Source organism: Lissotriton helveticus, chromosome 4_1, assembly GCF_964261635.1.
Source record: "Lissotriton helveticus chromosome 4_1, aLisHel1.1, whole genome shotgun sequence".
In the NCBI taxonomy this organism is placed as follows: domain Eukaryota; kingdom Metazoa; phylum Chordata; class Amphibia; order Caudata; family Salamandridae; genus Lissotriton; species Lissotriton helveticus.
In genome coordinates, this window is record NC_136063.1 from 1,378,786,894 (window position 1) to 1,378,809,895 (window position 23,002).

Below are 23,002 nucleotides of genomic sequence, written 5' to 3' on the forward strand. Positions count from 1 at the left end.
GTTGGTACCTGTTCGCTGAGTAGGGTTGGGTCTTTTTTTCATAGGTGTAGTGGCATCTGCCCGCACCCCTTGGCAGATAGGTGTTTGCGATTACACGATGCAGTTGAGGCCCTCGCCAGTTAAGACTGTGCGGAATACTGCGGGGCAGCCCCTAGTCTTGTATATGAGTGGGCCCAGGCAGCCGAGGTCTGAGGCCCAGTGTCACTCTCGAAATGGCAACGTGGCACGTTATAGATGTCTCTAAAGTTGGAGCCACTCACTTCCGCTGTATAGCCAGTGTCATTCGGTAATACAGCTATCCCAGCTAGGGGACAGCTATCATCCGGTGCCGCGGTTAAATATATCCTGCCCCTGGGCCGGACTTGTTTTCTGTAATGCTCCAGAGGATACTGCACTGGGTGTAGTCCGTGGTATCCCCCTACCTCAGGCGTCTATGCCTCACTCAGGGGAAGGAGGGGGGGAATGCTCGCAAGGTACAATTCGTTATAATAAGGATGTCCTGGGTGTGGGGTTCAGTTTTTCCTGCCGTAGCCTATGCGCCCCCGCAGCTCCGCACCGCCTATGTTGTGTGCATACGAGTCAGGGCCTCCTTCTGACCTACCGCTGAGTAGCGGACCGCTGCTTGATCCGGCAATGTTGAGAGCGCTCTGTAAGTCTGGGCGGTGGAGCGCTGTAAATTGCTCTATCAGACTTCCCGTAGCCAATCAGGTCCCGAGTTACCCCCACCTGCAGGCAATCGGCAGCGCAACAGACGGCTGTCCTACTCGGGCGCTGTGGAGTAGTTAGCCACCGCTTCCACCAGCCTTCGCGCCTCAAACAGCCGGACCCATGGGGTGATGTCGGATCTCTCACTCTGCGTTCGCGCTCTAACCTTTGTTTTCAGTTTTGGCCGGATTCATAACCCTCTCTGTGCCTGCAGCGGCGGCCGTGCCCGGTAGTGTCCTCGCAGCCAGCAACGCCGTTTCCGATTTTTCACCAGCCAAGGTCAGAAAGCGCCTCTCCACTTTTGCGGGTAGTGCCGGAGCACCGTTGATGCCTCAACCCGCAGTCGGTTGGCTCTTGCTTCCTTCCCGAGGCACACAGGACCCCGCTCTGCGGTCAGGTGACAGCACCGAGCCGTCCGAGTCGGTCCGAGTCGGTCGTCCGCACTGAGGCCCGCGCGCCTCGCGGGAAGCCAAGGGCTGGTGTAGTTCCGGGCACCTGGTCCACCGCAGCCCCGGGTTCCACCGTAGTCCTCGGTCAGCCCTTTTTTTGCTTCTTACTTCATCCAGTCGAGTCGGAGAACCGTCAAACTTTCGCCGAGTGTGAAGCCAGGTATCTGCCACATTTATGCGTGTTTAGATCGGGTTTGGTGGCGGATTTGTAGGATAAATGCAGGATTATTATCCAGGCTTGCCGGAGCCTCACTCATGCGCGTCCATTCAGCATGCGCGCCCTCTAGCGCCCCCCTGATATACAGAAACATGCATATGTTGAACACTATAGAAAACAAATGGATAAGACAAAACTATAGATAGATATTTTGTTTATTTCAGTACTTGTGTTTTTTTTGTTCTTTTTTTATCATCTTTTTATCAAAAAATATATATTTAATACATAAAATAGTACACACAATTACTATTGGACACTTTCTAGCATGTATGGAAAATTCCTCATTTAACTAGTGCATTTTCTACATAAATTTCATATTACTCTTATGTTTTCTACCGGAGACAATTGATCACAATCACTGTTTTACAATGTATTGGTTAATCGCGACAATTCTTGATAATATCTGCCACAGTCAATTCATTACTGTCGACATATCCCTGGTAGTTTTGTACAGAACCATTCAACGCGTTTTGGCTATTGCCTTCTTCAGGAATACTGTATTACCAGTGAAAAAAATTTGATACATGATATCCTGTATCTGACGTCCTGATATCAAGGGTACATATCCCTTGATATCAGGACGGCACATAGAGGATATCATGTATCAAATAATTTTCACTGGTAATACAGAATTCCTGAAGAAGGCAATAGCCGAAACGCGTTGAATGGTTCTGTACAAAACTACCAGGGATATGTGGACAGTAATATATTGACTGTGACAGATATTATCAAGAATTGTCGCGATTAACCAATGCATTTTAAAACAGTGATTGTGATTAATTTTCTCCGGTAGAAAACATAAGAGTAATATGAGATTTATGTAGAAAATGCACTAGTTAAATGAGGAATTATCAATACATGCTAGAAAGTGTCCAATAGGAATTGTGTGTACTATTTTATGTATTAAATATATATTTTTGGATAAAAAGATGATAAAAAAAATAACAAAAAAAATACAAGTACTGAAATAAACAAAATATCTATCTATAGTTCTGTCTTATCCATTTGTTTTCTATAGTGTTCAACATATGCATGTTTCTGTATATCAATGCACGCAACCCGGTGCATTTTTTCCTTTTTTCTAAAATAAACTAATGGTCTATAATATACACATTGTGAAACAATTCTAATCTCTAAACTGTATGAGATGGAAGCATTGGTTTTTTGAAGTTGTTTGAATATCAAGAGATTGCTTCATTAACATTTGCAATTTTATCTTGCAAACATTAAGGAATTTGTTCATCTGGCGCACGTGAACTGGGAAAATGGTTTGATAGTTCGGTTCATGCACTGTTTGATGGCAGAGAAAAGTCTTCTTGAGTACTTTATTTGAGGAAATACCAACATTTGTATCAACAAATTGAAAGAACTTCAGTTACTTGGAATGCATCCAGAAGCATTCAGTGATATTGTCTTAGTGCTCCTTGGCCACTAAAGAAAGAAACATCCATATGGAAATAGTGTTTATTCCAGCCCATAATGACAGTGAAGCCAGAACTGATTGTCCACCTCGCCTCTGTAAGGCAGCATAAACAGTCCTAGATAAGTTTAGGGATTGCAAGACCCTTTTGTGAAGAACCGATTTAGATAGCCCCTTGACTCAAGTCTTGGCACATCTATTCTAATTGAGGCTATTCACTGAGAAGAACAAATAGTGTGGGATAGTTTTTTTATAATATACACTTATCAGCACAGCATTTTTCATTACCTGTTACAAGACGCCAGCTTTCATGCTTAAGATTAGTTGTTAGCTTTTGGTTCGAGCTGTTAGAACGTCCAAGTCTGATTGATAGTGGAAATTGTCCTATTTCCCGGAAAACATATAAACCCATGCTTTCATTTATTGTATCAGCAGTATCAATTAGTTATTTTGGGGGACATTCTTATTACAAATTCCTATGTGTTTCTGAATGCTTGTAATCTATGGTGCTTTCTTTAAACATGTTTGTGAGGTCTTAGTATCTGAGAGTGGAGACATATTAATTGGAGGGCTGGGAATGACACAAAAGACATTGCAGGAGATACTTATTATGCACCGAGACATGATTATTTTGGGGTCTTGAGTCAAAGCTGATATCATAAGAGATGACTTTACACTCCATCCAGGGTTGCAACAAACAAATATTCTATTGATGTTATTTTCTTCCTTATGGGAGGGAAATTATTATTTAGTATTATTCAGTTAAAAACAGATTTTTCAAGAGTTTGTAGGCTATGAATTATTTTTTGACCCTGTTTTCTTAAGGAAGCAGTTAAGTCTCAGAATATGTAAATGTGGTGTTGCATGTTACATATAGGCTGGAGAGAAGTGTGAAGACAAAGAGAATATATATGAACACTAACAGAGGGGCGAGAGGTGCCACCCTTCCTTTTGCCCTCCCTAGGAAAACATATAACTCACACTAAACAAAAGGAAGACCAACGCTCAGACCGGCGTGAAAAAATATTTAATATTTTCTTAGAGCGAAAAATTGCCCTGCAACAACTGGGATCCTTCAAACACAAAAAATAATGTAAAACTACCTATAAGAGTGGCCACTTAATTTTATTCCGGGCATCTCCTGGTAGGGTTAAAAGATGTCAGCCAGGGTATTCCTGGAATAGAAAGAGAGGGTGTGAAGTAGAGTTGTAAATAGGGGATCTTAATCCTGGCGAAGGCCGAAGACCCTGTGGGGCAGTTGAGAGGCCGAAAAATGTTGATGAACACATGTAGGGCCCGGGAAAGGCTACCAATAGTCCAGGCATGCCCCGGCTGACATTTGTTAACCATACCAAGAGGGGCCAGGAATAAAATTAAGTGGGCACTCTCTCAGGTAGTTTTAAATTCTTTTTTTATGTTTGGAGGATCCCAGTTGTTGAAGGGCAATTTTTGGCCCTGAGAAAATATTTTTTAAACGTTTTTGCTCCGCTCTGAGCGTAGTGTGTGTGCATGTGTGTTTGTGTGCGTGTTGGTATCTGCTGTGATTTTTTTTGTGCATGTACGTACGAGAAATGTAGTTCAACTATTTATTGTTAATTGTAAATGTAAATCTTTAATGTTGCCCCATCATTGAGGCACAACATGTACTTAGAAATCACCAACGCGTATTACGTTGCCACTAAAAATGAATGGTGAAGACGACACATTCATTTTGCAGCCATTTTCGGAGGTATATTGGCATTCAGTTGCATAGCAATGTGTGGCTACAATGGTTCTGTACTGTAAATGAATCAATGCAATCTGAATGTGCAATAGAATAAGAAGTATTCTGAAATCGCTCCTATATATTTCTTTTATGTGAGCTTTGACCTCCATTCTGCACGAATGGGAAAATTAACAACTCTTGAATGCTCTTGAAAAAACCATTCAAATCAATTGTATTTTTAATGAAAACTCAAACCAGCAGGTAAGCTGACCAAGTACCGGGCCTGCTTGCTTGGCTCTCAGCTGCATAGCATTTCCTAATGATCTGTATACCCGCCCCTGACATCTTGGAGACATTATCAACAATTAATCTACCGTCATGCGCCTGAAACAAACAGCCAAGTGTAATGAGGCCTCTAATTGTATAATCACGAGGGTCAAGGGTCAGAGAGCGTAATAGGACAGCCGAAGCAAGGGCGCTCGCCCTGGTAATGGGAAAAGCTGCACACTCCGCTGCTAAGAGGATTTGAGGCCATGTAGATATGTTAAGGTTGTCTTAAATGTGCACAACAAGAATAGTGATGTACAGGATGAATACGTATTGTGAAGTTTGCATTTTGGCAAACAGTGGTTATTCCTTTCGGTTACGGGGCACAAAAAATATTTTTTTTCCCAAAAAGCAGACCCCCTTTAGCATGTATGTTTACTGAGTCTCCACTGGCAGTGGAGTGAAAGGGGATTTTTTGACCCCCAAGCAAATCTCGCATATCCTATTATGTGGCAGACATTTTGGTTTTACTGCAATATGCTCCCTGCAGTACTTTCAATTATTATAGTGTCCTGATCAATTTGTAAAATGGCAGCCCCTCCACAGGGGCAGTACCTACAACCCCCCCACACCCATCCATCACCAGTCAGGTGACTGTGCTAATAAAAAGTGCCTGGCGCGTTGGACCAGGGCCATTATACCCACATACAATGGGTCTCCGTGTTGTTATTTCAGCTACCATGAGGGCCTAGTGTCTGCAACTCCACACTGGCGATGAGGATGGTTTAAAACCGTTCCCAGTCTCACCATTTGCCCTACCGGCCTGGAGAGCTCTGCCGGATGGTGTGACAGGTCAGCAACGGCCCAGGAAGAAAGTGATTGGGTGCTTCAGCCCCTCCCACTGCATTATGGTGCTAGAACTGTAAGAAGAGGTGAGAAGTGCATCCTTGTCATGCATGTTGAGACGCTTCCACAGCCATAGAAAATGGAAAGATCTTTATGTGATGTAGCGAGGTTGTGAATAGCATACAGATAGTGGGTGCACAGTTGCATGTGCATGGCCATCTGCAGCCGGCTGGAGGAGGCCAGATGCCCTGCTGCATTGGCCTGCATTTGCCCTCAGTAAAGCGAGGCTATCCCTGTGTAGAACCCGCCCCTAAGGCAGAGGCCGATGGAGAATCCTCTACCTATCGCTCACTTGCACAACCTACCCACCTGAGGATTAAACCACAGATCGGTGCTGCAGGCATGAACAAGAAGCTGCAGTGCTGCAAGTGCATTGATAGAGGGTGCTAGTACCACACAGATCTCTGTAACACGATAAGTCTAGCTGTGAAGAAGTGTGGCTCAAAAGTTAAATGCCAGCCCAGCTTTGGTGGGCCTGAAATTGCAACATGGAAAGAGTGAAGAACATGGCAGTGCACATCCATAAAGCCCCACATCTCAGAGTTTGCAGTCTAGGGAAAGAGAGGTAAGTGGGGAGAGACTCAGGAGCCAAGGTACGGCAGCAGATTCTGTAGACTCACGGGCTCCAGAGCAACAACAAGGTGAAAGGAGCAGACAGTGCTGCTAAGGTGGAAGAGCGGCGCCCCACTGCTTTTTAGCAGTGAAATAAAATAAAATAAAATGATAATAACTCTTGTTATTATCATTTATTTTCTCTTACTTCTGCAGCTTTGTGTGAGGGGGGGGGCTCTCGAGCTGGCCAAACAGTCTTGCGCACATTACATGTTCTCCATGCTGGCTGCATTAAAGCCTGCTTAGAGAACATGCCCAGGCTCCCAGTCAGCATGTAACCGCTGAAAAACGGTGCTCAGACCAATCAAAACACTGCTAAGGCAGCACTGTGATTGGCTGGCTGGGAGCCTAGGTGTGCTTCCTGTTCAGGCCAACAAGGTAGGACTAGGGAGGAGAGACGCGGCAAGGAAGTGGCAAGAAGGTACTGTTTTATTTCTATTTTTTAATACCCACTTCTGCCGCATCCTCCCCCTCCCACCCCTGCCCCCCCCCACTTCTGATCCGTGCCTCCCCCTCCCGCCCCTGCCCCGCCCATTACCTCCGATCCATACTGGCTGCCATTGGGAGCAGTGGGACAAAAAAGGCTGACCTGAAACCGAAGAAGCACACAGGGGAAAAGTGCACTGTTCTGAGAGGAGGGACGCCCAAGCTGGCCATTATGTGTGCCTTTCTGCTCCTACTTCTCTTATGTCTGTGTCCTGACATTGCTCCAGCCCCTACTGGTCAGCAGCGGCACTGTGACAGCTCCTTGGCAAAGTTACAGGTCCCTACTGCCACCTAGAACAGTGCAGCAGTGGGAGCAAATGCCTTACCCTGCAGTGTCGCTGGGAGAGATATGCCAGACAGGTGTGGACTCACGCAGTAGCTCAAAGGTCTCCTCTACCAACTGCAGCCAGCACAGTTCCCCAGTAGGAGGCCTGAGGTGACTAACAGAACATAGCAAGAGGGTTTTGAAGGAGCAGAGAAGTCACTCTGCCAAGGAAAAGCACCCCAAGGAGAAAAAGGAGCCTATGTCAGCTGATGATACTCAGAGAACACCCAGCAGATGGTTATTGGAGAGAGCATAACCCAGGCACAGCACAAACCAGACACACAACCCTAACTGTGGTAGGCTCTGCACCAACACAAAGCCCAGCAGCATAGCTGGTCACAGCTCTGCAGAAGAAGCCGCTGCCAGAGTTTTAAAGATGAGAGGCCCAACTGGCAGTCAGAGGAGATCCCAGAAGAGTAAGAGAGAGTAGAGAGTGGTGTGGGCCAGTTAGGCCGCGGTCTGAACAGGAACAACTCTGCCTGCTGTGCTGCCAGAGCCCCTCAGGAGGGTGCATAGTTGCTGTGCCACTGAGGCACCACAGCACTGGATAGTCCCTGCCAGCCCTACCACAAACCTATCCGAAGCCCATTGCCCCCAGAGGGGAGATTAGGATCGGAGGAGCCAAGCAGCAAAGGGAAGCAAGTGATCTGACCATGACTCCTCAGGATGAAGGGGGGATGGCATCACAGGAAGAGATCCGAATCACAAGATGCAACCCACTTACTGCCATCCACTAAAAAGACTGAGGGCCTAATGTAGAGTTCGGGGGATGGGTTACTCTGTCACATATGTGCCAAATATACTGTCTGCCATATTACAAGTGCCATAGGATATTATGCACTTTGAATATGATGGAAAATATATTTGCCATGTTTGTGACAGAGTAAGCCATCCAACAAACTCTAAATCAGGCCCTGAGTTTTCATACCCACCAGAGACATCACATCGGTTATCCTAAACTGCCAGTTGGGCATGACCCCAGACAAGAGGAGGCCCAAGGAAAGGGAGGCTGAATTAAAAGGTACACAGAAGCATCTGACATGCAACTGTGGTCCAGACACCAGAGCCACCTCATCCCACACCAACAAAGCACTCTGTATCAACCATGCCTGATGACAGCCACGCCTCAAGGCGCAAGCACTGCGTTACCCAGAAAGAGGATGCAGATGCAAGGCTCTCCACTGTCCACGGAGTGGAAGCTTTAGGAAAGTCCTGGAAGAGGGAACACAAAAAGTGTGGCCAGGTACCACACACCACCAACAAGGGCAAAAAGAATTGGATCAGCGACTGCTCTGATCACCACCAAGCAGGAGAACCAACACTGGAAGCTGGTGGTCAGACCACAGTGACCACCAAGAGCCTCTGTTGGCTGGTCCCAAAGAAGGTGAGCACTGCTGTACCCTGAAAAAAAGGAAAACAGACTCATGGGATGAGAGCTCTCTATGGCATAACTTTAAATGAAGGTTCATGCTGAAGTACCAATAAGAAAGAAGAGAAGAAAGTGTGACCAGCCAGTTCACACTGAAATTTGATGAATGAACAAGCTCAGAAGGAGGGAAAATCAAGACTGGCCAGGCTAATTGGCACACTCAGGAAGACTCGGGCCACTGCCGGAGTGCATCTTCCCACTCAAGAGAGCCACTGAGGTGAAGCGCGAATGACCTGGTGGCAGCTCAGTCGGAGAAATGATAATAAGTTGCAAGCACATTCAAACCATGTCTTTGCTCCAACCTTCTGAGCACAAATTTCCAGACGCAGTTACTGGCTCCCTCACAACCCAGAGATTCCAGGTAAAAAACAGATGCTTCCACAAGCAAAAGACATAAGCACCTGGCCATTATCTTGCCAAGTTGTTGACAAACCAAGAAAGAAGGCCTGTAACTATCAAGTCAAGTCATCACCACTTGTTGCAGTTTCACCACATGGCTGGCAACCCCATCATGCCAGTCCCTGTCTAGTGCATTACCACTACCGTCTGTGGAGGGAGGAACAACCACAGTGAAGTCCAACACCATCATTATACCAAAAGACAAGAAAAGCCAATGACACTCTGAAGAATCAGTCAAGCAGGGACTACCTGCTCACCTGGCTTATATCCTGATCCCGCTAATGGGAGCATGTCTTGACTATGACCCATCCACCCCTCTGGTTGCATGAGTGACTAGGCAGTGAGGTAAACGTTGTTTACAACGCGGTGTTTACACCGCACGACCTTTACCACGCTGCCATAACAACGCAAGTCATTACTACGACTTGCGCTGGATGGCGCTGTTGGTTAAGGAATATTGTAATTTTATATTCCAACACCTTCCCGACTGTTACGTGGACTGGTGTTGGAATATAAAATTACTAGCAGCCCGTCCCGACGTTGTCCGGGTATGAATTGCTGCCGGCCAGTAGTATATTGTTTTGTAGGATTTCGTTTTGATTGCATTTCTCATCTGTGACAGGCCTGTGAAACGCTCCGATTCACATTGCACTGCTGATGCACTTAAGAGTGCCCGTTCAGTAGTGTGTGAACTCGAGTTTCCCTACTTTATTTTTCCTTGCAATATTATATAGCGCAAACTCGACAACATGGCATGAGCACAATTTACATTACAGAAGAACACATTCATTTGTGGTAGGCACGGGGAGACAAAGCGATTTGCCTGGAATCACAGGATGTTGAGCTGATGCCGATATTCGAACGTAGCTTCTCAGCTCTAAAGTTCGCGATTCTAGAACTTGTGGCGGGAGGTGTGTCTAAAAGTGTATGTCGGTGCTGGCCTTCAATGAGAGAGACCTGTGCATTTTTCACATGGGTGGTGAAAAAATATGAGTATGTTGCTGGAGATGTGGGCTGCCGTGCCAAAAATGTACTTACCGAGGGAGGGTAAACACCCATTATTCCGCAACTTTCTTTCCGCATGCCATCACTCTGCATACTTTCATTACGAAAGTACCATGACTCCGCAATGCCATTATAACGCATGGAATAACATTGTATATGCTTTTACCACACATACATTTACAACGAAATTCGTTGTGAATGCATGAATGGTAAAAGCATGTTTTTTTAATGTTTGGATAAGGTAAGTATGAGTATAGGGGTATATGTTTTGGGGTACTGAGGTATATGTTTTGGGGTGTTTGGGTATTTTAAGGGTTCAGATATAGTTTTGGGTTATGGGGTACAGGGGTAGTTTTAGGGTTTAGGGATAGGTATGGGTTTTGGGGGACAGGGGTATTTTTAGGGTTTCACGGCTAGGGTTGGGTTTTGGGGTATAGGGGTATATTTAGGGTTCAGGGGTAGGTTTGGGTTTTGGGGTACAGGGGTATTTTAAGGGTTCAGGGCTAGGTTTGGGTTTTGAGGTACAGGGGTATTTTAGGGTTCAGAGGTAGGTATGGGTTTTGGGGTACAAGGTTATTTTTAGGGTTCATGGCGAGGTTTGGGTTTTGGGGTACAGGGGTATTTTAGGGTTCGGGGGGTTTGGAGTACAGTGGTATTTTTAGGGTTCAGGGATAGGTTTGGGTTTTGGGGTACAGGGGTATTTGTAGGGTTTAGGGGTAGGTTTGGGTTTTGAGGTACAGGGGTATTTATAGGGTTCAGGGCTAGGTTTGAGTTTCGAGGTACAGGGGTATTTTTAGGGTTTAGGGATAGGTTTGGTTTTGGGGTACAGGGTATATCTATAGGTTTAAGACGGGTTAGTGTTTAGGGGGTGTTGGGGTATTTTAAGGAGTAAGGGTGGTTTATGATTATGGGGTGCAGGGGTATTTAAAGGGAGAAGGTTGGGATTAGCACACGATGTGAGACATGGCATGAAGGGCGGAACGTACCACATGCCCCCAGCGTTTGTCACGCCCCCAGCACACGTCCACAGCACAACGCAGACACGCCCACAAGGGACTACTTTGCTGGCACGGTTCTTTTACCTTTTAAATGTATATGGTGGGCGTCTACTTAGCCTATGTCCTGCTGCTGCAACTGCCCTTTCCAACGCTGTATTGGGTGTTGTAATTGGTGCTGTGGTTCCTGAGATTACCCGCCTCAAAGGTTTGGGCTCTCTCTTTATTATATTAGTATAGATAATAATCCTCAATCCGCGCCCTCCAATGCAAGTCGTAACGACTTGCGTTGTAAAATCCGCGATGTAAAGTACCGCGATCAAAATGATCTCATTGTACTATCATACATCCGGCAGTGACTCCTCAGTGGTTTTGCAGCAGCGTAGACACGGCACACACGCAGCCCCAGCACAAACCACAAGCGATTCCATGACCACCCATTCAAGAGACCACCACAAGCAAGAGATGGACTTGACATTGCTCCACCAACGGATGCCAGGGTAGTGATTTCCCTTTTGGGCTCACTTTGATTCTTCCTTACCGGGACTGCTGCTGACTCGATAGCCAGACCTCATCTTGACTGTTGGAGCTGCTGCTGGTTTTGCGGGACTGCGAGGCCCAGAGGTCATAGCGCTTTGTTAACCTCGCGCACCTGGTGCCTCTTCCCGCTCCCTCCTCCTCATACTTAAGGAACGCCCGTTATGCTACCGCAGGACGTGCGGGGGATGAAGCACGAGGCTAAGCCCGGGCAATGGGCGGGCCGTCTGTGGCCGTCCGAGGACGGTCGAGGCCGGGCTGGGCCAGACTATTTGGTTTTAAAAGTTCTAGAACATATTGTATCTGAATATTTCATATTTCGCTAGAATATACTTTCAGTGTTCATTGGTAACTGTAGATTTGTGGCCATGGCTTTACGATCAGGGAAAAATAGAATTGTTACCGTTAATACTAATGCTCGTATGGTCACAGGGACTCTCGACCAGTTCTTTAAACGGGCCACTGGCATTTTAGAGAAAGAAATAGCCTTTGCAGAAAACCGCTTGTCAATAGACATCTTAACCGGCAAGCGTTCTTCTTTGGGTACGATTGGATCTGCTGTAACACCGGCTCAGCGAAACTGTTCGGCTGTTCTGGTGGATACTAGCCTAATTCCCCGTTCACGGGAGGAGGGGTTGGAGGGTCCTACTATTGGCTCTATGTTGGGTTCTACTTTGCTTACTCAACCTTCCAGTGATTTGAGCCATAGAACATCCACACCAACGCCCCCACCCCCTGCTCCTCGGATAGAACATGATCAGTTGCTGAGGGGATCAAATATGATTGTAACCCCTAAGCAGGGACATAACAAGAAAGGGGGTGGCAAGAGGTTAGGTGGTGGTAAAAGATTTATGAAAACCCAAACCTCAAGGGACCCCCCCACAGGCTGGAGCTCAGTCTCCGATCCAAATTGACACTGTAACTAATACTGTTTCATCATTGTCTCCTAACGAGGATCTTCTTGGTAAAATGGAAGTATTAGTAAGATCTCTAATATTACCCTTGATTAATCGAACGAAATTGATCAAGGAAAAATTAGATCACATAGAGCGAATAATGAAAGGGAATACTTCAAAACTTGATGTCCTAACCAAGAGCCTAAACAGAAAAGATGTCAGATCCGTCCCAACCATATCCTCAGAAACTGTTAACCCATCCAAAGTTGCTCTTCGGGTGACAAATGTAACTTCGGAGGTTCAAAATATTCAACCAGCCACTGGAGGAAATGGTGTAGCAAGTAAAAAGATTCAAGCTAGTGAGGTAGATAGGGTGGATGCTGCTAAACAGGGACAAAATTTAAAAAATGGGGCTAAATACTCTTCGACCATTGTATCTCAGGGCAAAGAAATTCCAAGAAAGAGGCTACCTCGTGTAAATCTCCCCCCGGAGTCTATGCCTTTGACTATTATTCTAACAGGGGTACCAGAAATAATTCTGATTACCATGAATCAGATGGAGAGGTAAAAAATAAGGTTATTTTTTGGCTTAGTAAGAACAGGAGATTACCCCCGGGTGCGAACTCAGAGATCCTTGGTGTTAGGAGAGTGGCATGGTTGGGCCATAACACAAAGGATCTCGAAGGAGATTGCATAATTGTTAATTTGAGAGACCCCTGGGTTGTTGACCATATACGTAGGGAACCAAGATTTGCCAGAATAGGAGATATCCAATCTTTGGGTTTAGACTATTTCTATCCCCATGTGACTTCTCGCATCCCACAACTATCACAGAATTTCGGAAGGGGTAGACACATTGGCATTAATAGCTGGATTGGTTACCATTAAGTAATAGATTCGACCCTCTCATGGGTTTGGAGGGGGTGGACTGACTTCGGAATATTTGTTCCTTTGGTAGCGGGACTGAAGATAGGACCAGGGAAAGGGTTGCCAGCCCAATGAGGACTAACCGAGACAAAGTATTTAGAATTGGGGCAGAGATGGGCAGTAGCATACACCCATATTCAAATCTGTCGATTATCCCCTTAGTAACGACTAGGAGAGGGAGAGATACAGTTGAAAAAATAGGAAAGGCATCTCCGGTCCAAGATAACACTAATACTATAGTAACCCAGGGTGGGAAAACCATCACGAGACAGGTTGAGATTACCCCCTTGGCTGTAGACACTTGGTTACCAGCTGTATCCCTGAGTGAGAGCGACATGATTCGGTTGAATGTACCATCAATCCTGGGGGGAGCTGACAGAGGGGCTCCCTTTCCCCCTGATTTCATGGAATATAGCTGGCCTTTCTCGGGGGCTAGAGGACCCGGTATGGCTAAAATTTGTGGAGTCCTTTGATATAATCTGTCTCCAAGAGACCTGGAGCAGAGGGGACCATGGCTTGGACGGTTACCAAACCTTTAACGTTCATGCCGAACCCTCACATGCTGGAAGAGCTAAGGGTGGTCTTATTACTGCTATTTCTGTAAAGTATAATATGATTAAATCTGTCATACTGGTGGAATCCCTGTGGTACCAAATGCTCTTGATTTAGGACTTATTTCCAGTAACTCTCCTCCTAATTAATTGGTATTACAATATATTTGACACCCATGTTACTTTGGTTATTGAAAAATTAAATGATGAGATTGCAAAGGTAACAAACACTATATTCCCTCTTTTTATTATGTGGGTCGGTGATTTTAACTGTACTTTGTGGTAATTTAGTGGCACCAGAGTCTGTGGTGAGGTAGATTCAAGTGATAATCCATTGGCACATTTTAAGCACTCAAAACAAGGGGATGCCTTACATAATATTATCATGATTAATGATCTCTGTGTCCTGGATATGTCTAAACTGCCTGGAACGGTCATACCCACTTTTCAGGGTACAGGGGGCCAGATGAGTGTTATTGACTTTGTTATGGTCTCCAGAAGGTATATTCATTTTGTCAATGATTTTCAGGTTGAAGCAAATCCCATAAGCGATCACAATCCTTTAATCTTAAGTCTGAGCCCTGCTTTTAAGAGAGTACAGTCCCTTGTTCAGCCAATTAAATTTAGCAGGAATCAGGGGTAACCCTAAAGTGGGACAAGATAGATGCAAGCAAACTAGAGGTGGAGATTTGTAAATCAAATAAAGCAAGTATAGATGCTTGCTTAACCCCCACAAATGAGCCAGATGTAATAATTGAGAACTTAGAGGCTCTCCTAGGTAATGTGGCATCCCACCTTTTAAAAACTGTGGGCAAAAATAAAGGAAATGGTTGCAAATGGTTTGATGTAGAATGTTCTAGAGCACAAACCAGATTAACAAAGGCACTACATCAAGTACCAAGGGATAGTGAGCTGGTCAGAAAAGCAAGGAAAATGTAGAGATGCTACCACTAAGAGAAAAAAAAGATTTAAAGAAAAAGCATGGGACGACCTAGGGAGAGCTTCAGAACTTAAAGATAGTCAGCTCTTTTGGGAGGTAATAAACCACCCATTCCTGAGATGCGATGAAAAGGAGAATATGTTGGTGCAGATACCAGGGGATACCTGGGAAGTACACTATAGAAAATGTTTTCATCCTAAGGGCGCGAATTTACAAACTGTTCATGAGGGGGACATAAATTTAAATTTTGAATCAGCGCTTATGCTTAGTCTTTCACTGACTCTTTCAGAGGTAGAGGCCGCCGTAAGGAAAGGTACTCCACTAAAAGCCCCAGGGCCGGATTCAATTCCTTTGGATCTTTTTAAACATATTATTGAGGTCTGGGCACCACTTCTATTACATCTATTCAGAGCAGTGGTGGTAGGGCGTATTCCACTTTCCTGGCAAGAGGCGGTAGTAGTACCGATATTTAAAAAAGGGGACAAAAGTGACCCCTGTTGCTACAGACCAATATCACTAATAGACGCTTCCTGTAAGTTGATGGGAAGGGTGATATTGGCACGCCTGGAAACCTGGGCTGAGTCAACAGGTATCATTGTGGATTCCTAGTATGGGTTTAGGAGGGGAAAAGGTACCACTGAGCAGTGCCTTAACTTGGCATTAAATATGGGTAAGTACATGAGGGCCAAGCGTGGTTATATCCACTTGGCCTTCATGGACTTATCCAGTGCCTTCGACACTGTATGTAGAGACAAATTGTGGTCGATGATGGAGTCTATGGGGTTTGAAGAACCGTTGGTTACCCTCCTCCGTAGACTGCATGCGGCCACATCAGTGAGGATCCGATTCGGCCCAGGTGGGGAGAAGACTAAGCCCATTCCATCGACCGAAGGTGTCCGTCAGGGATGTATCTTGGCACCTTTTTGTTTCTGGTGTACACCAACGGTCTAGAAGGCTTCTTGTTGGAAAGCGGTGCAGACTACCCTCAGGCAAATGGTAAACGGATACCGATGTTATCTTATGCAGATGACACGGTGCTAATGACCCTAACAGCCAATAGCATGCAGAATTGTTTGAATGCTTTTGAAGCTTTTATGCAAGGACTAGATCTAAGGGTCAATTTCGCAAAGTCCTTTGCAATGGTCTGCGGACCGAAAGGTGTAAAATCTCGTAGGCTCATTGTGAAGGACTCAATTATTGCGAACATTGATAGTTTTAATTATCTGGGGAACCTTTTTAATAAAACCCTGAGCTGGGACCATTTAATTTCAGCTCGCGTCCAGAAGACTACGCAATCTATAGAGGCCCTTTTTCATTTCTCAAGCAAGTTGGGTCAGAAGCCAATTGCAGAATTAAAAACTTCATATAAAGCCTCCCTGTTGCAACATATGGTGCGGGCGTCTGGGGGACTGGGGGACACAAAACCCTAAGAAATCCAAATTATGGAAAATAAATTCATAAAACGCCTCCTATCTGTCTCACCGGGCACTTCTAATATTTTTTGTCATACTGAGGTGGGTCTTGAAGTCGTGAGCGACATTATCCGTGTCTCCCCTTTGTTGCTTTGGAGCAAGGTATGGAGCTCCGAAGACTTGAATCTTACAAAGATCCCATGGTTATCATATGTTAGGGATACTTTTGGCAAGATAGGTTTGGTAGACATTTATTTAAATCCCGAAGTACTTGGCAAAGAGACCAAATTAATAATAAAAGAGGCCTATCGTTCTAGATTGGGTATGTTGCGAAACAGTGAGAGTGCGATGTATGATGGGGGTAGGCTGCAGCAACAACCTTACCTATCATACATTATGCATACCCAATGGCGTTTTTATTTGACTAGGTTTCGTCCTGAGACACTGCATTTTCTTTTTGCCTTTCCTAAGCAGGCGGGGTGGTATGAGAGACTTCCTCCTTGTCCTTGTAATAACAAAGTTTCACAAAATACTCTGCACCTTATTCTTTTTTGTAATTTGTACAAAGATCCAAGAAACCAATTTATTAAGCCTGTCTTGCTAACTCTTGGATCTCGCTGTTACAAAGAGGGTTTCGAACATTTAGTGTCCTTATCAACTCCAGCTATATGTAGTGCCGTGCTCAGTTTTATCAGACTGGTGCTTAACATCAGAAGTCGATATTGATCAGCATTATGTACAATCATGGATTACTTTTTGACCTATAATTAGCAGAATAGTGTATAGATTGGTTTTATCATATGATTCTTACTTTTAATACACCCTGAATGTACTGAAATTTAATCTGCATAGATAATATGTTTACGGATGCTAAAATATTTGTACGGTCTTTTTTAATTGTTTGTGTATTGTGTATTGTCCCTCTGAAATTTGTGTATACTTTTATGATTCTTTTTCTTTGAATTGAAATAAAGTTTATTGAATCGAATCGATTCTTCCTTACTTTCATATGTTAAACCGTTTAGACTGCTACTGCTTTGCACAGTCACACATAATACATCTGTTTTGTGACATGATATATTTTTAGAAATACGCTACACATATTTGTTATTCGGTGACACTTCTTGAAATCCAGTCTGAACATTTCGTACAAAGTCGAACAACATGGTGTACTGTTTTCTTGTGCCCGGTCAGCAACATCTCCTAACATTTTAAAACATAACACAGTAACACAGCTGCACTTATCTAACACAGTAGTTCTTATCCTATAAACCATGTTTCACCCTCTTGGGAGGCAGAGAGAAAAATGCTGGCAGGGAGACTTGTCCTGGACCGGAGTTAACAGCCTGGTTTACACCTTTGATGCAGACCATCTAACTACATACACCAGGTTTGGGGATTGTTACTAATCCCAGCAATCACTAATATATCCCTGTGCTCACATAGTGAGGGTAGGCCTAGACATATATATTTGGTGCCATGGTTCGGTTCATTGTAAACAGCCTGCTAGTAAAGCTGATTATGTTGCTCAGTTGTATTCGTTCACTTATTGCAGCAAATTTTTTTCAAAACAGACTGTGATAATTTCATTAAATATATTGAAAAGTTCCTTCATGCCTTTCTTTTGTTTGCTATAGACATACATATGTGAGAAATGAAAGGTGATGATCTGTTTCCACACTTCCCTTGGGGAACCATGTTCTAGGTTTGCCCAAAATACCTCCTACTCTGGAAAAGTTAGGAGTTCAGGTGAGACACAGTGAGCTTGTTGAATTTGGTTCTACAGGCACTGACGTGGTAGAGAGACTCAATCTCCACTTTGCCACTGGATTAAAGCTAGCCTGGCTGATGATGGCTGAGTAGCCAGAAACCGGTCCCAGGATGCTTGTTTCTGGTCAAGGGAAGACATGGCTTGGCAGTTCGGGCTGGACTGTTCCCATGAGGCACAGGGTCAGACTGGGGTGGCGGAGTGAGCTAAAGAATGATGATGGATTAAACCCAGATCAGTTGACTGGGGTGAGTGCTTGCAATGTTCAACACTCCATCCATCATCCCCTTTGGTTTTGCTTTGTTATCCCAAGGCACAATTTTGCTTCCTGGCAAGAATCCTGCAAAAAGGTGCTACCAACGATGATCTGGTACATTTTCAGTGGGCCTCCTAAGCAGTACTTGTGCATGCTCATAGTAACCTTACACCTACCACCAGTGACGGTCGTAGTGTTCGGGACATATCCTACTTTTAGTAGGTACCTACTTTTTTCATGTTGGTTGTTCAAGCTTGAACCTTTAAAAGGGTTACTCATATTTGTGTTTGCAATTTGTTTTCATTACCTTTTTTTTATAATGGCGCAGCCGCAGCCTTTACAAATTGCTGAAAATTGCAGACATGTTGTCCATGCAGACTTACATGGCCATGGCAATGGAGGTGGTGACTTCATCTTCGTGGTTGAAGCCCACAAGACCTACCGTTTAGAAGTCTTTTATTCTTGGGTCAATTTTCCAGCTGTGGATGCTAATGCAAAAATGTTTCATGAATGCAGTAATGTTAATCCATTGCAACAATATTCAGCTCATCAGCTCTTAGAAATTCCACTTTCACATTGGAAATATCAAAATTGGTTCTGAGGCACCCTTATACATGTACTTGCTTGTGTACGCATGGGTCCCCTTAGTAATGAAGGCGCCATCTGGCCAGCATTAGCTTGTTATGCACCATGCTCTAATTTACAGGATCTCAATGTTAATGAGCTACAAAAATTATACGTGGGTATAGTTAGACTATGTAGACGCTTAGCTCGGTATATTTAACGCATCTTGATAACTGTCCCAGCAAGTGCACGCCTGGCAGAACAACATCAGTTTCCTGCAGTGCCAACAATAAGTACTGTAAATATTCATTCAATTATGAGTAAAATTCCCATAAATCCTGAGGAAATTCTTTTTGGATTGCCCAAAAAATCTATCAAAGTGAAGCTGTGTTTACCCTTACGGAACCACAAGACAAGCACAGAATATTAACTATGTGCTTACACCAAGGGATGGTTCCAGTAATAGGTGACTGCACCTCTTGGGCACAGTCTTTGCTGCAGTCTATACCAACACACATAATACTCCATCTATGTCAGTCTTGAGGGAGGTGTTAAAAATCTGGCCCAGCTCTCCCCATGCTGCTGCATTGCTCTTGCTCCTGTCTTTCTTTTCCCCCACTTTTTGAGTGCCTGCTCTTGCTTTTCCCTCATTTTGACTGCTTCATCCATGCTTGTTCCCCTGTTTTTTTAGTTCCTTTTCCTTTCATGTTCCTCATTTTAATTGTTTTCTCCTTTTTTTTTCACCCATTTTTTGAGCGCCTTCTTCATGCTTTTTTGCCCCTTTTTTTTACTGCTTTCTCTTGCTTCTTCCCCATTTTGTGAGTGCCTTCTCCCTGCTTTTCCCTAATTTTCCCTGTTTTCTCCTTGCCTCCCCCTAGTTTTTTGAGTGCCTTTTTGCTTTTCCCTAATTTTCATTGCTTTGTCCTTGCGTTCCACTCATTTTCTTTGCTTTCTCCTTGTTTCTTTCCTCATTGGTGCTCATGCCTGCTGCCTTTTTCCCACACCCCCATTAGACCTACCCACTGCCACCTCCAAGAACCTACTTAATGGAGGCTGCAGCGTGACCCCATTGAGCAGGCCATAGGCCCCGTTCCCCCCTTACTGCTGCATCGCTCTTGTTCTGGTCTTCTCCTTGCTTCTTCACTGCTTTTTCAGTGCCTTCTTCTTGCTTTTTCTTCATTTTCACTGCCTTCTCCTTGCTTTTTCTCCTGATGTTTGAGTGCCTTCTCCTTGCTTTTCCAGTTTTCATTGCTTTCTCCTTTTTTTCTCCACCCTGTCTTTTGAGTGTCTCCTACTTTGATATTCCCTTGTTTTCATTGCTTCCTCCTTGCTTTTTTCATTGTTTTTTTAGTACCTTCTCTTTGCTATTTCCTCATTTTTTGAGTGCTTTCTCCTTGCTTTCCCTTCATTTTCATTGATTTCTTCTTGTTTTATTACCCCATTTTTTGAGTACCTTTTACTTGCTTTTCTCTCATTTTCATTACTTTCTCCTTGCTTTTTCCCTCATTGCCACTCCTGCCTACCACCTTTTTACCGCCTCCACCTAGCTCTGCCCAGCACTGCTCCCTCCTCCCAGGACCTACTTAATGGAGGCCGCAGGGCAACACCATAAGAAGGCCCAGACCCGGCTCTCCCTGTTCTGCTGCATTGCTCTTACTCCTGTCATCTCCTTGCTTTCCCCTAATTTTTCCTGCTTTTTCCTGTTTTTTGAGTGCCTTCTCATTGCTTTCTCCTTTGTTTTCATTACTTTCTCCTTGTTTTTACCCCCATTTTTTGAGTGCCTTCTCCTTGCTTTCCCCTCATTGAAAAAAAGCAGTTGGCAACTCCAGTGCCTTGAGACCCTCATGTGTGATTTACCATGCTTTATAATCCTTGATTGATAAATCAAATACAGAATGAACACAGGGCAGCTGATGCCCTGGATTTGGGGATGAAATTAATGGGAAACATTGCTGTAGTATCCTCAAAGATTCTGTCTAACCTTAAAGGCAAAGCAGCTTCTCTAGCTATAAGCCAGTGGCTCGTGCAGGTTGCCCCGCTCAACCAGGAACGCGAGCTACCTGTAATTGTTGCTGAGGTCTAAACTACTAAATGACACAATCATTTGGGGACTGGACCCATTAAACCACAACTTGGCAAACATAGTTCCAACAAGGATAATGCCAAGCAGAACCTGAAGTTTGTTAAAAAACAATGGGACAAACCCAAACCTAAGGAAAAAGCGAAATCTCGAGGAGGTTCTACACCAACGAATTCCTCTGATAGGCACAACAATTTGCGTAATTTCACAAAGTTAAAAGCCCCTGATAGGTATCAGCTTTCTGAAACTCGTCCATCTCTTTCCTTCAAGGACTCATCAGGAAAACAGTACGAGAGAGGAGGATGTCCTGACCGCAGACAGTAAGAGTATGTGTAACTGAACAGGGACTCATAATGCTGGTCTTACACGAAGATAAAGAAGGAGGAAAAATCTCCTCAATTTAAGCCCCAGTTTCAGAAAAAGAAAGTTGTGGATATAACCACAAAATATGCCACAGACACTGAGAACTCTCCTGCTGAACAAGAGGTGGGCGGTTACTCTTCGACAGTGAGGCAGAAGTCACTATAGGGAGCTAGAATCTACGGAGTTTCTGGCAGCGACAGCAGCTGAACTTTGTGACAATTAAAATCCCAGATAGATGAGTAACACCTCCGGACAGATTATATGATTTGAATATACACATTGAAGATGACATACATCACACCATTCGAGTAATAGTCTGGGGAAATGTAACTTTGTCGTACGACATTCTTTTAGCAGAGGTTGGCTGCCCCCCCCAAAATATGGCACCTAAAAGCAGGGATTAGACTGCCTTCTCAGCAACTGTCTTTCAGCATCATTTTTCTCAACTATCTCAAGCGGATAGCAACAGTCCTCGACTGTTTGCTGCCTGCATAGCAAATCTACAAGATATTGACCCCGAGGCATTGTCCTATGTAGAGGATGTCTATCTGAAGGATGACGAGATAAACACACATTTTGCCAGAGTGAATCGCATAATATTGGGATTCACCAAATCTGGCTACAAGGCCAACTTAAAGAAATCGCAAGAAATCTCATATAGCGTTTCTAAGTATCCTATTGTTAGGTTACAAACTTATAAGCCTTGCACCTCACTTCCAAGAGAAGTGTGCTCTGCTTCATCCCCCAAAATATTTAAAAAACTGCAATTTCTTGTTTTTAGCAGAACCTACATTCCTGATTATGCTCAACGTGTTAATCATTATATGGTTTAATTCATACTGAATTTTCCAGTTCTCATTGTGCATCAGAACACCCAGACATACTCAGATCACTACAATCTGATTTGCTTGCAACCCGTCACTTACATACATGTGTCAATACAACAAACCTGGTCATATGTATAGTAGTGGATGCCTTTGACTTTACTTATGTAACCTTTAATGAAGGTGAAACGGTGCCGATTGCATATAAATCACATTTATATTCCAGTGTGGAAATGTGTTTTGCATCCACTGAAAAAATACTGACTTAAGTGCAGATGACCATACTTAAAGAGTGGCTGCTTGCACAAGGGAAACATATAATTGTCATCACTTCCATTCCAGCCTTAGAGACTTAAATGAAAGCAGGCATACCTAATGCTTAAGCCCTACATCCTAGATGGATTCAATAGGCAACATATTTAACAGCTTTGGATGAACACTTTGTCTTTGACCCTTCTTTACAGACACAAGAATTTCTTCAATATGAGCATGTTTATACCATTCCCAGCAATGTTTGTCTCTACAGCAGTATAAATATTTTATTTATACTGATGGTTCAGCTCAACCTGCTATGGGCGCTATTCCACTGTTCTTGGTGTGATGTTGGATGGAAAATTGCAACCACAGTAAACCCATACAGGGACTGCACAGCGCAGTTCGCTGAACTAAAATCCTTGTTTCTTGAACTGGGACATATGGATCCTGAATTCCTCACACTTATAGTGTGTATTTGCATTATTGTGTTCAGTCTTTTAACAACAATTTGCATTATTGGCACCAAAATGGATTCAAAGACAGCTGCGGTCAGTGCAGGTAACAGCGATGTGGCGGTGGGACCGGGTAAGTGGGGATTTCGAGGGACGATGCCAAGGGGTATTTAAATAAATAATTAATTTTCCCTCTGCCTCATCCCTCTAAATCCCCCTAACCCGGCCCCAACGCTGTTACCTGCCCTGATCCCGGC